The 14,686-nt window shown below is 35.5% G+C and overlaps 1 pseudogene across 1 annotated transcript in view; it reads right to left on the bottom strand.

The window, feature by feature from the left end:
* LOC149199529 (uncharacterized) overlaps positions 1–11,087 on the bottom strand; it is a 121,138-nt pseudogene extending 110,051 nt beyond the window's left edge. The window contains exons 1-2 of the transcript XR_016253658.1: positions 10,405–11,087; positions 9,155–9,246 (exon numbers count right to left, since the gene is read on the bottom strand). The product of XR_016253658.1 is annotated as an uncharacterized LOC149199529 (transcript). The remainder of the gene's footprint in view (positions 1–9,154; positions 9,247–10,404) is intronic.
* Between the last annotated feature and the right edge of the window lie 3,599 nt (positions 11,088–14,686).

Genomic DNA, 14,686 nt, shown 5'->3' with positions numbered 1-14,686 from the left:
AAATGAACTCTATCTGCCTTGTTCTTTCCCTTGCTGCCTCTTTCAAATGGATGTGAAATCTGTCTTCTTGCATGGGGACTTGCATGAAGAAATCTATATGGAACAACTTCCTGGCTTTATACAAACAGACTCCAGCCTTGTATGTCGGCTTAAGAAATCCCTTTATGGTCTCAAGCAAGCCCCTCGGGCTTGGTATGCCAAAATGGATAGCTTTCTTTTAGATATTGGCTTTTCTAGGTGTCATTCTGACAATACTGTCTACACCAAAAAAGTGGGTAAGTCCCTTATCATTCTTGTTCTTTATGTTGATGATCTTATCCTTACTGGTAGTGATCCCAACCTTATAAACCATGTGAAGTCCAGCCTTAAAAAGAAGTTTGAAATGACAGACTTAGGACACTTGCATTATTTTCTTGGTCTTCAAGTCTTGCAATCCAAGGAAAGTATTTCCCTTTCCCAGTCCAAGTATGCATGTGATCTTCTACGCCACTTTCACATGGAAGACTATAAGTCAACCCCTTCTCCCTTTCAGTCTGGAGCCAAACTTTCAGTCACTTGTATTTCCCCTGAAGTTGATGCTACCTTATACCGTCAGCATGTAGGAAAACTTTTGTATCTGACCCATACTTGTCCTGACCTTTCCTTTGTTGTTGGCCTTATTGCTCGGTTTATGCAAAACCCACATGAAAGTCATTGGAAAGCAGCTAAAAGAATAATTTGTTATGTTCGAGGTACAGTTCAGTTTGGGATTCATTCCAGTAAATAAGCATTTCCTCTATTGGTTGGTTTCACTGATTCTGATTGGGCTGGTGACCCTGATGATCAGAAGTCTACTGCAGGTTATGTCTTCACTCTTGGTTCTGGACCTATTACATGGGCTTGTAAGAAACAAAGTGCCATTTATCTTTCTTCAGCAGAAGCAAAGTATCGTGGCGCCTAGAAGCTAGTAAGGAAGCCATGTGGCTTCATCAGATCCTATCAGAGTTTGGCTTTCAGCAGTAGCATCCGACTACACTTTGGTGTGATAATCAAAGTGCCATTCAACTATGCAAAGATCCAGTCCAACATCACCGCAGCAAACACATTGAACTACACATGCACTTCATCATAAAGCTCATTCATGACCATGTTCTTGAAGTGCAATATTATTCAACAGATGATCAAGTTGCAGACATCTTTACAGAGGCTCTCACAGAGGCAAAGTTTACTAAACTTCGATTTATAGTTGGAGTTCAGGAAGTTGTCACTAAGGGGAAATAGGCTCTAATGCCTCCTTCCTTCTCCTATTGTGTCATATTTGTACATCCTTCAATCCTATTCTAAGTTGTTCTTAAGGGGGATGTTAGGATATTCCGACACATAAGAAATAGTTAAGTATAACTTGGTCTAGTGTAGAGTTAGGTAAAGAGTGTTTCTTTACTATGTACTTTTGTAACTTACAATCTGACGGTCACGATATGTTCTAGACATGAAGTAATTTGACAGTTCATTCTCTCCTCGGTATTACCGACACTTGATTCGTGGCTTAACACCTGATTGGTCCATGATCTCTAGTTAAAGAACATGGAGGGTCATTTGTAGGGTGACCATTCATGAGAGAAGCTTATGTAAATTTTCTTTCTTTTATTAATAAATTGCCTGAAGTGGCCGCGTTGGCTCACCCGTGGACTGTTTCCCTCTTTGAGGGTTTTAACCATGTCAAGAATACTGGTGTATTGATCTGTGATCTGTTTGTGAGCGGTGTCCTTTGGTGTTCTATCTGAGAAACTTACCCTGTAAATTCCTACAATACATACAAGTTTAAATTGCATTTATCAGCAAAGTACATTGCACCCTCTACACTGTCATTCAACTCTTCAAAGAAATCTCTTTGAAATGTCGTGAAAAGTAGTACCAATGTCAAACAACTTGGCATCTCTCCAAGAATCAAATGAAGCTTTAAACAAATCTTGATTTATGCCAATGTTACAATGAGCAACAACCAAATGACCAAATCCAGAAGCTTTATCTTTTTCTTCCTTTTGGCCTTTGATACTCTCCCATGGGATTCTACGTCTTTGCTTCATATCCACTCCTACCACAATGAACACAATGAAGATTAAACATGTCACCTTGATTGTGCCTACCCCCTTGCCCTTGAAATTTTTCTTTCCACATCCTCTCTTACTACCTTCTCCTCTAAAAGAATCAAGTGACTAATTCTTTCCGTTTTGAGCAAGGCACACAATCTCTCCACTAGATCGATCTATCTTCTTACCAAAAGCCTTTCTCACATTCTGCAAATTTCTCCACCAAAGAGTCAAAATAGGACTTTTAAGTTGTTCGCTAGCTTGAGGTGATTCAAGATAGTGAGATTTTGTGGGGTAGAGGGCCTTAATGAAGGTCCTGAGAGCAATGTCTATCTTATCCAATACCATCAACATCGTGCATGATAGCTTTAATTTTAGATGCGAAAGCCATGGGATCATTATCCTTCATTTCTAGGTTGAAAAGCTTCATTATGAATTGAATTAACGCCAGTTATAAATGTGAACCTTACAAATCTTGCAACTTCTTCAAAGCACTCCAAGAATATTTGATAGATATGATATGACAACTCGCCTCTTCACTTATAGAAGCAATAAGCAAGGCATAACCTTACTAGTCTTTATTTGTCCATATGGAAATCTCTTTATTTGTTGTTGCTATGGTAGGTTTGGTATCGCCATCACAAAAGACGACCCAAAGACCATTGGAGATTAGAGTACACTCAATTCTCCTCGACCATTCTAGATAGTTCTCTTTTCCACTGAGCACCACACCAACAAAGGAAAGAAGAGAATGCATTATTTGCCCTCAGCTACTCCTCATAATCCAACTTCATTTCAAATAATCTTTGAGTGTTGAAGATCTTTCATTTGATAAGATTAAGCCACGCTCAGCATCTAGTGCTAAACATGAATATTAAGCAATGTCTTCGGCATCATGGCCTTGTGCATAGTTTTGTTACTATGTCTTCCCAAGGTGAAGGTGAGAATAAAAAGGTGAATTGCTATGATTTCAAAATATCTAGATATATTAGTATGTCTATCTATTCATAAATAGTTCGTTGCTGTGTGTAAAGTATCTACATAGTAAAAGAACAATCTGTAATGAAATACAGAGATTGTGCCCTAGGTTTTCCTTAACCACTAGGGTTATTACTATTATTATTTTTGAACCAAGTTTTCGTTCAGAAAATACTATCACTATTCAACATAACTTTAATAAATAGCTCTGATATGTTAACCATATAGTGCAAGTTTAATCCTTTAGTGATTCAACCATACAATCATCAATCATTCAAAATAAATTCAGCCAGTCCTGACGTAATTCCAAACGATACCTTACAAAGTTTGACATTTTGACTTCTAAATGTTATTCCCTATTATAATTGAATCTAATTGCACAATTCTGTTCTTATACGATTCTGGCCAAAAATGCTTCAGAACGTCAGATACCGTGATAATATCTTAACTTCGAGAATGGAATGCAAATATCTTCAAGCTAGAAGTGTTGAAAATAGTACTAAGGAGAGGTGTTACTAGGCTTTTATCCCTTTTAGCCTAGTGAGCGAGCACATTAAATTATTCTTTTGTCTTGATGACATTTATGAGTTATATTAATGTCATGGGCGGAAAAGGTACTTAGAAGTGTTGTACCATGTACTTTTTCTAATATTATAGTCACTTGTACTTTACAAAGTGACTTTATGTGAAAAGTACTAAGTGTACTTTTCTAATATTAAAGTGAAGTGAAAAATCACTTTATGAGAAAAATTAGAAAAGGTACACAACTTGAAAAATGTACTAGGATACTTTTAAGTGATGGGGCCAATGTATGAGGGGGGTCATTTGGGAGAATTGATCTCAACCACACATCTTGAGATTTGAGGATGAAATCTCAACCATTGGATAATAGGTTTAGGGATTCAATCTTTTCCAAGGAGACAAAAAAGGAAAAGGGAGGCTCATTCTTCACTTCACACTTGAGAGAGAATGTGAAGAGAAGAGAGGAGAAAAGAAACTTCATGAAAGAGAGAAATCGCAGCTAGAGAAGAGGAGCTCGAATCCCAAGGAGGAGAACCTTCAACATACACAAAAATCAGGGAGGAAACAGCAGCAAGATTTTCAAGGGTTTTGTTGAGGAGATTACAACAATTATCAAACCCAAAATTTGAGGCACGAATTTTGGGACAACTGTCATAGGCAACACGAAAATCGAGGGACTACTTAGCTATTGTCAGGCACAAAAATTGAGGCAAACGGTCACCCCTTCGAAGCAAAATTTGAGGCACCTTCCAACACAGAAATCAAGGCAAGGTTTGCATAGATTTTAAGGCAAATTTTGGGCACAAAATTCGAGACATAGAGCTGTGAAAAAATGCAAAAATCTTGGGCATGTAATTTTATTTTCTACAAGAAGGATGATCGATCCCTATTCTTAGTTCAAAATTACTCTGTGCCACTTCAGTGCTCCGCTAGAATCACAAACTTCATGAGTTTGTCTTTTGGTCTCTACTGTCGTCCTTAAAAAATGCTTCCTCTGTACTGCAGGACCCGATCTTCAATTTTATAAATTTGGCCACAGAAAACCTTGCTACCGGATTTGTCTTCCGCACAGAAACATTATTGTCACTCTTCTATAAGACCCCACAAAACAACCACAAATAATTCACTTTAATCACATAAAGATTCACATCAATCACTACTTCAATCCTAGGTTCGAACTCACCGATGAGATCGCTTCATGAGCACGAGGTCGCTGCCAAAATAAATTAACTCATGCGCATTTCCTCTACCTGTAATTCATATACTTCACATGTTTGATAAAATAATCTGCCTATAATGGGTCAATGGCCCACTCATAGGGTTGACCTTTTCCAAGATGAGGGAAAGAATTTGATGCTTACAATTAACCAGAAACATGTACCAAACAAGAAGACCAAATACAACAGAAACCTTGTTGTCCAGATAGAACTTGTTCAAAAATCCAATATCCTAGAATTCGCTGCCCACCCAAAAACTCTTGTGCCAAAACAGAGAGAAGAAAGAAAAAAGGATGTCAACTAGGGTGGAATCTTTCACCATCGAAATTGACAAGAGAGAATGGGGTCTTAAAACCCTCAAAGCTAATGCTCAAAATACAAAGAAATGATCCACAATTGATGATCCAAAATGAATTCAAGCCTCCTCTATTTATAGATTTTCTAAGGGGTTTCATCTTTTTTAATTGATTGAGTGAACCTTACTCAAAACCCCAATTTTGGGTTTTTTCGCCCAGCTGACCCAAAATTTGCCCAACAATGGGTATTTTGGGTTTTTATCCCCTTTATGGAGGACTATAGCCTACGGGGATGGATAGGCTAATAAGTCCTATTTGTCCTCAATTTGTAGAGGACATTACACAATCACATGTATTCCACTGATCACTTGCTCATGTTGGGTTTGTTAAATATCGAAATGTGGTTGACATTGATGTCAAGTTGTCAACCCTAGCAGCACCAAAAGATGCTCTGCATTTGTTGATCAAAATGACATAGCAAATCATGGTTTCTTGCGTCAAGACCACCCTTGTTGGATTCTCCTCGTCATGTCGATTCCGACGGTATGTGGCATGCCACATAAGCCCTAACAGTGTGAGAGTTATGTTGAATTGAAATTTGAGCCCCCATCATGTGGTCAACAACCCCAAACAAAAGGACAATGTGGCAACCTACCATTGGACATTCTCTTATCTCTTAGGCATAAAAGAATTTTTGGATTATTAAAGGAATTCCATGGATCATTTTTGGCCCAGTGCACTTTTAGATTATTAAAGGAACTATTTTTAAATGATTTTTGGACCAATATTTTTGGCTCCATTTTGAAATTCAAATTTTAATTTTAATTTATGATGTTTCCCTCCTAAAGTTCCTTAAGTCGGCTAGCCCTCATATGTGACCCTCCAAATCTATATAATTCCATTCGTTAGCTCTCCTTGAGCAAGCATTCAATGCACACCCTATGAAGTGATTTTGGTCTGAAACATTTTTGGCCCTATGGAAGATAGATAAATCAAACAAGTTGCCAGTTCTGGAAGGATTTTGAAGCCTTTGATTAGGATCAAGGGATTCATTTTGTTTATGGTTACAGGTTGCTCTTATATCCTGTGAAACGTCCTGAAGAAATACTCTGAACTTTCGGCCTTCATTATGGATTAAATCTGAAATACCTGCGGCTTGTGCTTTGATGGAAGAATGGCATTCTTCTAGAACGTTTTGCAAGGTTATTTAAATTTGACCTTACTCTAATTCTCTGCGGCAGACTTAAACCAAGGATTAGCGAAGAATTCTGTGTGTGATCTAAGGCATGTTGCACGTCTAGGGCAGAGGTTTAATAGCCTCAATCTGTGGCCCAGTTAAACTAGGACCAGCAAAAATTTTGAGTGTGATCTGAAGCCTGTTGAATGTCTAGGGCAGAGGTAATAGCCTCGATCTGCGGCCCAGTTAACTGATCTTCTGCGGCAGACCTGACCAAGACTGAAACGCATCTTAAGGAAGAGATAACATGGAATTATGTCAACACTTGTGATTTCTATTCCTCAAACCTTCGGTCTGTGGGCTTGAGAACTTATTCTAACTTCAAGGCATTTATATATAAAGTCTCAAGCAAATAAATAGGGTCAGATGTCTGCACAGTATGGAAGGGTATCCTACTATTTGTAGCAGGCATCACTTGTAGTTTTAGGCTTGGTAAGTAGTGCAGATCTTGATGCAGACCTGATTTCAGTGAGTACTTCTGAGGTAATTTTTAAACTATCTAGATCTGAGGCAAGTGTTGTGTATGCTTGAAAAAAATATTGTATTACAGCCTCCTCATATCATCTTCACTCACAGTCCTGTGCAATTTGTATGCCCTAACCCTGAGATTTGTGAAAGCTTATTGTATAAAGTTCAAGCCTCAAGCAAAGGCAGATTGTAAACACAGGGGTCAAGTCTTAATGATGAATTTGAGTCGAAGGGTTTTCTTATTTGTCCACAGCTAGCAACAGACCTAAGATACAAGGCAGAGATCATTCTTCATCTGTTGTGGAGGACTTTAATCACTGTCTCGTCATCAGATCACCACAGCATTTTGAAGGACATCAGAATGCAGGTACATCAGGTCAGTATTATGGGTTTCATTGTCTGACTGAATATCTGGATTCTGTAGTAAGGGTTTCTAAAAGATACTGTGGCATTCTCTTCAGAAGACAGTAATTGAACACTTATGTTGCAGCACTATTTTGCAACTATTGAAGAAGTCCGTAGTTAGGGTTTTCATATCTTACAGTAGTAAGCGGTCTGGGCTTCATCATCATTTTGGCTACAGTAAGGGTTTTATCATTTCACAGCAGTTTCATCATTTTCATGGCATTCACTCTATCAAAGAAATTGCTTCAGGATATCTCCACGGCATCAATTGATAAAGTATTTCCAACATTAAAGACAAAGGAACGTTGTGTGCCATCTGTAATCAATGACCTCAGAGGCCCCCTTAACATGCTTACATGTATAATGAGTCATGACACGTCTATAGATACCATGCCAGCATAAGTTCTTATGATGTTTTTTGGTTTCCTACCAAATTGCAACCCTCAACAAAAATTGCAAACACAAACATCGTTCAAGCTACAAAAGTTGATTGACTTCCAAGGCTAGGGTTTAACCTGCTATTCAAGTTTTGTTTAAAGTTATTCATTCATTAAACCATGTGCTCATTGACTCCTAGTAAATTCACAGTGGCATGTACCAAAGAAGTCCTCCAAACTATAGAGGGTCATTTTCTCCAGTGAACTCAGTGTACATATCTCGCCATTCACCTCTGAAACGTTCAAACATGGAATATTTACAAAAACACCAAGGAAGAGAAAATTAATGCCAACGTACTGACAACCTATGCCAGAAAATGCCAATGGTCTTCTTTCCAATGACTAGCACAACAGATTAGGGTTTTCCTGAATGTGTGGAGCATTTTAGGGTTTCCATACACTGGTGATAAATGAATCTCAATGCACAGGCATGGATTGGAAAACAAATTGCAGAGGTAGAGGGGCAAATGAATAATTGATACACTCAAACTGCAAAGTATAAGGACAAAGAAGCTCTAGAGATCACTGAGTTCTCAAAAATTGACACCAAGCTCTGATACTATTGACAAGCTTGGGAACGAATAACTACACGTAGTGAATTGCATTTCATTTAAGTGTGCCATACAATAATACAATGAGAAGTGAACTTTGGTTTCATAAACTTTCATCTTCCAAATGACTCTTCCTATTTACCTATGACTCTTCATATTTCTCCTAAATTAATATTTACAGTTACCATAATCCAAGGATTAGGTATTTAATAATGATTCCCTATGTATGTGTTCAATTAATTTTTATGCTTCCAACAAATGAGTGATTGATGCTATTTAATCTCAACAATATTAAATTCAATAGTTGCTTGGTTAATTTATATCATAAGCACATTAGTCACCTAGGTTTGGAAACTGGAGAGAAGGTTCATGCACACAAAGCTGCCACCAACACCAGGCAGATAGACAAGGACTTGGTTCACATCATCCCATATATAGGGCTTCTTCAGGTAGCAAGACCACCAAATGCTCTTTGACCCTAGATATACATTGTCATTCCAAGTAAATGATAGCATGGCATAAAGGAAGAACTGCAATAGCTCAATGACAAATACTACTTCTTGTTGCAAGCCCTCAAGACAAGGATAAGAGAGAAATGGAAGACCACTAGGCTAGAGAGGACTCCAAGCACCCCATTTCCCTTGATGAAGAAGGGGAATATAGAAGCTTGGGTCCCCCTCTATCTTTGAGGCCTCAGCTTACATGTTTTATTTCTATGTTGATCTTGGCACAGAATTCAGTTGCCAGGGGGCAAGCTATATCCAAGACTATAATTTTTCCTTGTGTTGAGATTTAATGGCCAGAGACCAATCTATACTCAGTACTGTTTTCTTTTGTTGCCAAGACATCTCTGACAGCATGGGAATATTTTGACAACTGGTATATATGAATAGATTACCTACCACTTACTTATAAAAGAAAAGTAAGAAATGACTTAAGGTTGAAGATGTTGAGGCTTACTTGAAAAAATATACCTGATCGACGTCTCAACTCTTTTAGCCTCTCAGCAACTTTTCCCTGCCACTTCAATATCTTTCCTTGATACTCCTTGATCTCCTTGGCATCACTAGATATAACCAACACAACAAATGTTGAGACTTTACAAAATAGCTTCGACAGTTTATATACAAACTGTAAGTATATATAATCTCATCATCAAAGAGGGGGCAAAAAACATCAGTATCATGACATAAAACATATTGAAAGTTGAATGGATTAGCAACAAATATCATAATTTTCATTACACGATAGACATCTAATAGACTTGATGAGGGATGATATCAATGAAAGTGAAGCACAAGCAAAATGGAAACACGCTTTCACCCCAATAATAGTCTAAATAGTGAAGAGCCTAATATCCAAAGTGCTATCCACTTTTCACGAAATGCTAGGATGACTAGTTCCAAAGGAAAAGGAGTTCAAAAATAGTAAATAGTAAAAACAAAAATATGCGGGCGGAAAATGGAAAATGTAGATGGGAAATTTCAACCTTGATGGGGAGAACAACACCACCTCAGCTTTACCAACCAACCAACCCTTAATTGACAGGGCCTTTAAACATTTTATCATGGACTGATCAACCTTGTCTTCTTCGTGACCAGGGGACTTCCCGAATGGCGTCCAATAAATCCCCATCAGCCAAGACTCAAACTACGTCTTCAAACAATGCAGGACCCACCCGTACTGAGTTTATCATCCTGCATGGGCTCCCATCGTGACGAAATAATGGGTTTCATTTTTTACAGCATTCTCTCGATCGCTATAGCAGCGATTTGATAAAGTTATTTTAAAAAACACTCCGTTTCCAATAAAGAGAAACATCCTTTCTCAATGGTCCTAGTGGTAAGTGAGGTCGCTTACCGCCACAATAATCTAAGTTGAAATTTCGTCAGGCATGCTCCCCACATTAAAGATTAGGTTAAAACAACAAAAGAACACCCGGGAGTTTCTTAGTCCCTCCGTCTAAACAAAGGGCGTTTCACCAGAAATTTAAGAGAACCAACATGTTCAACAGACTCACGAATTAAAAGCAATTTTCCCAGTTTTGTTGACAATGACGCAATTTTAATTCAGCTCGTCAACAATTCGTTCTGTAACGGTTCTATATAATTTGTTCACTTCGATTACAAAGGGCCGCTGATAATATCCATCCCCACAACCTTATAAAATAGACAAATTCCACACAATTCACAAAATTCCTAGGGTTTGTTAAAGAAAGAAAAACCTGGATGAGTCCAATGTAACCTGAGTAGACATAGCCTCCGCAAAAATAGCCTGCGCATTGGCATAATGAGAGATGGCATCAGCAGGCAAACCCCATTCTTCTGCACTGATGGCCTTATTAATCTCTTCTTTGCCCAATTCAAAATAACCCTGCAATTTCTGGGCCAACTTCTTCTTGAATATATTATTATTTATGCTGGTGGAAGTAACCCCGGTTCCAGGGAAACTTGTTGAAGCCATGGAAGACCTTGAGGATTCAGCCGAAGGATGAACCGAAGAGGACCTTGAGGGTTCAGCGGAAGGTTCAGCCGAAGAAAACCTTGAGGTTTCAGCAGATGGTTCAGCCGCAGAAAACCTTGAGGGTTCGGCTTCCTCCTCGTAGTACCACGAGGAGAGTAAGGCCACCAGATTTTCAATGAGTCCCATAAGCTCTTTGGATTCCCGCAGGTCTTCAAAATTTGGGAATTTTAAGAAAAGTGTCGCAATTTTTCCGAAAAGCAGGCTTCTGGCTATCGATCGAAACAACAGAGGTGAATTCGCCGATTGAAAGCTGCCACGTAGTCAGTTGCTCCGAGCTGTTGGCGCCTAATTGGAACTCTGAATGCCATATAGGGTTCAGAGGCTTCCAGATATCAGATGAAATATGTGAAAGTGCGAGACTTGTTTATATGGGAAAGTGGATTTGGGGTATAAAATGCCAAACTCCTGTCATTAGATTGTGGTTAAGGTTGAGATGTCTGATATGATGTCATGAAGTGATCCTTAACCTGAGCTGAACCTGGGTTATTGATAACTCAATTAGAATTGGGTCAAGAGACTACACTGATGTATGATACGACTTTGTTAATATTTTTTTTTAATTTTTTAATTTATAATTAAATTAAAGTTTAGAGGTGGCATTAGAACTAATTCCCTAGGATTAAAACTAATTTTCATGAGTTTTGGAGTCAGATCGGGTGGTAGACTACTTACTTTTAAAATTTTTTGGGATAATAGAATTTGTGAAATTTGTGATACTAAGAAAGTGGAAGATGAAAAGCATTTCCTTTTACACTGCCAAGTTCTTGCCCACATCTGCTCTCAATTCCCTATCATCAGCCACATCACATCCACTCTCAATTCCCTATCATCAGTCACATCAGCCACACCTCCAATCTTCTTGACTTATTCAGTCAACCGAACTATAGCTATCTTGGAACGCCTATTTCCCTGCTCCTTGATTAGAGAAACAAGATTTTGAAAAAGAACAATTAGACTCTCTTTTATTCATGTCTGCTAAACCATATTAGTTTTAGTGAACGTTAATCATTATCATCGTCATTATTAAAATTAACTGAGGTTAAACTGTTTTGTATACTTCTTATTTTAATATTAGCGAGTGATGATTTTTTGTAATTGGTTAGTAACGGTTTATTAGGTTGTTCAAGTTACATTGAAATTTTACAATGATACGATATGTTTATTTGTGTTTTTATTTTTATCAAATAAGAATAAATATGTTTTGGTTATTTAAAACATTATAAATATTCGTTTTATATATATATAAGAAGAGATAGAGAATTTGGATCAATTATAAGTATGTTCTAAAAGTGGATCAATTATAAATATGCTCTAAAATTTTAAAGTACGTAAGTTCATGTTTTTGGATTGGAGTTGTTTTTAGTGCGATTTTTTTTATTTTCTAGTGTCGGAATCTAATGGAAAATTTTGAGTTGAAATCTTGATTTGTGTTATTTAAATTGTTTTTTACTGTATATATGGATTCAGCACCCTGAAAAACCCAATCTTGATTTGTGTTATTTAAATTGTTTTTTACTGTATATATGGATTCAGCACCCTGAAAAACCCCTAGGGCACTTTGGTTATGCAAGGGTTACCCATCAAATTTGCCAAATTTACACCAGAAAAATGGCACTTTGATTATGCAAGGGTTACCCATCAAGCTTGTGATTTCAATAAATTCCTGCTAGATTTACACCGTAAAACCCCAACGGAAAAGCTTCCAAAATGTCACACTAAAAACAACTAGTTTTGGATTTATGCATTAAGAACTTCAACAATATGTGTGGTGGTTCATACCATATTTAACATTAACATTTGAATATTGTATTAACATTTGAATTCAAAATTAAGTTGTTTTATTTGTTTTTAATAATTTAAAAATTAATTTTATATATATAGTAAAAAATAAAAAATGAATTTATATTTTTTTTGTTAAATAATCTTAATTTGAGTGATTTGGTAAATTGAATTTGTTGTTTGGGTTTAAATCTTTGGAAACATGTTTTGATTTTTTAAATCAAAATAGCTCATAAATATATGGTTGTTACATCTATCTATATGAATCATCTATCTATATGAATGGATCTTTGTTTTCTCCAATGAATATAAATTCTTTGTTATCTTCAAAGGGCAAAAAGGCACAAACCAACCAAGTAATCCAAAAAAAAAAAAAAAACTCATTCTATTAGGCTATCAAAGCATAACATACCAGAATAGCAAGAACACAAGAAAGCATAAACATCATTTCAGATGAGAGGAAGAGATGGCATAGGGTCCCTCCATCTAGGAGATGCATAGATGTTTGAATCACAATGGATGTGTCATTCCCTCAATCTGGCATAGGGTCCCTCGATCTAGGAAATGCATAGATGTTTGAATCACAATGGATGTGTCCTTCCACCAACCTATCCAAAGTGAACTGCCAGTTCCTCAACATCCTTTTGATGTCCTCCAAAGAAACGAACACATTATACCATTGTAAACATTGGTTCCTCCAAATTTTTAGAAACATCTTCTAACTAATATGTCACATTTATAAAATAATTATATCAGGTGTAACAATAAAACCTAATCTTTCAAGTAAATTTAAAATCAATTAATCTTTGTAAATTTACTCATTATTATAACTAGTAATTAAACTATTTTTAATTAAAAATTTAAAAATTATAAATAAATTAAAAAACATATGTAAACCAAATTAGGTACGTCGATATTATTGGTGAAAATGATATGGAATCAAAATGGAAAGTATATTGCTACACTACTTTGTTTATTTAAAAAATAAATAAAAACTAATAAATAATTAAGATAAGAGTGTAAATTTTTAAAAAGTTTAGATGGGAACTTCTTTTAATAAAAATTTTAATGAATAGAAATATGGTTTTCTTTTAAGAAATATAGTTTTTGTTCCCGTAAATATTTTTATATTTTTTATGACGAATTTATGTGTTTTGGTTTTTTGAATTGTTTATAGTTAAAGATAAAGGTATTATAACAAAATTAATTATGTTTTTTTATATAAATTCAAAGTTAATAGGGAGGATAACAGGTATTTTTCTTAATTACTCAATATAAGTTCAATTAATAATAAATATTAGCACAATCATATAAACTAAATAGTTGGTAAACATTAATAATATCAAAATACTTCATGATATCTCTCATAAAGATTAAAAGATCATAAAAACTAGCTAAATTATAACTTTATTTTAAATAATAGTAATAAATTAGGTTGAAAATTTGTGTTACTTCACAAAAGCATTATTTCTAGTACATCAATCATCATTCTATCGTCAACATATATTATGGCAGTTAGTCTCAATCTGCCAAATATATATATATATATATAACAAAATTCTTGAATATTCATTCTCATTTTACTATGGATTTTTATTTTTACGTAAATAAGCTTTAGTAGAATGCCATGGGTTAATACTTGGTGTAATAATAGAATCATCTTTCAAATAAATTTAAAATCAATCATTTTTTATAAAATTGTTAGTCTCAATCTACCTACCTATATATATATATATATAAACAAGATTCTTGAATATTCATTCTTTTTTTACTACAATTTTTTTTTATGTAAATAGGCTTTAGTACAATACCATGGGTTAATACCTGGTGTAATAATAAAATTATTTTTCAAATAAATTTAAAATTGACCATTATTATTTTTGCGTAGTGGATATTGCAATGGGCTTTTGGTCAAACCATATTAGTTTAGGCTTGACAAAAAAATTGCAAAATATTCTATAATATAACATTGCACATTGAAATATATAGTTTTTAAAAATAATTTAATTTATTTATGTTCAATTCGATAGATTATCTAATTGAACATGTTATTGTCTTTTGTCTTTATTAATATACACCTTATTACTATTAATTAACAAAAAAAAATACATATATCACATCAAAGTATAAAATAAATATTTATGATAACTTCAAAGTCAATCTAAGTGAAGCTAAAATTAATCATATAGACACTCGGCTTCTGG

The sequence above is a fragment of the Pinus tabuliformis genome, chromosome 2_1 (genome assembly GCF_031772625.1).
Source record: "Pinus tabuliformis cultivar Carrire ecotype Pingquan chromosome 2_1, CPIR1, whole genome shotgun sequence".
NCBI classification, from domain to species: Eukaryota; Viridiplantae; Streptophyta; class Pinopsida; order Pinales; family Pinaceae; genus Pinus; species Pinus tabuliformis.
This window is presented reverse-complemented; position numbering and strand designations above follow the sequence as displayed.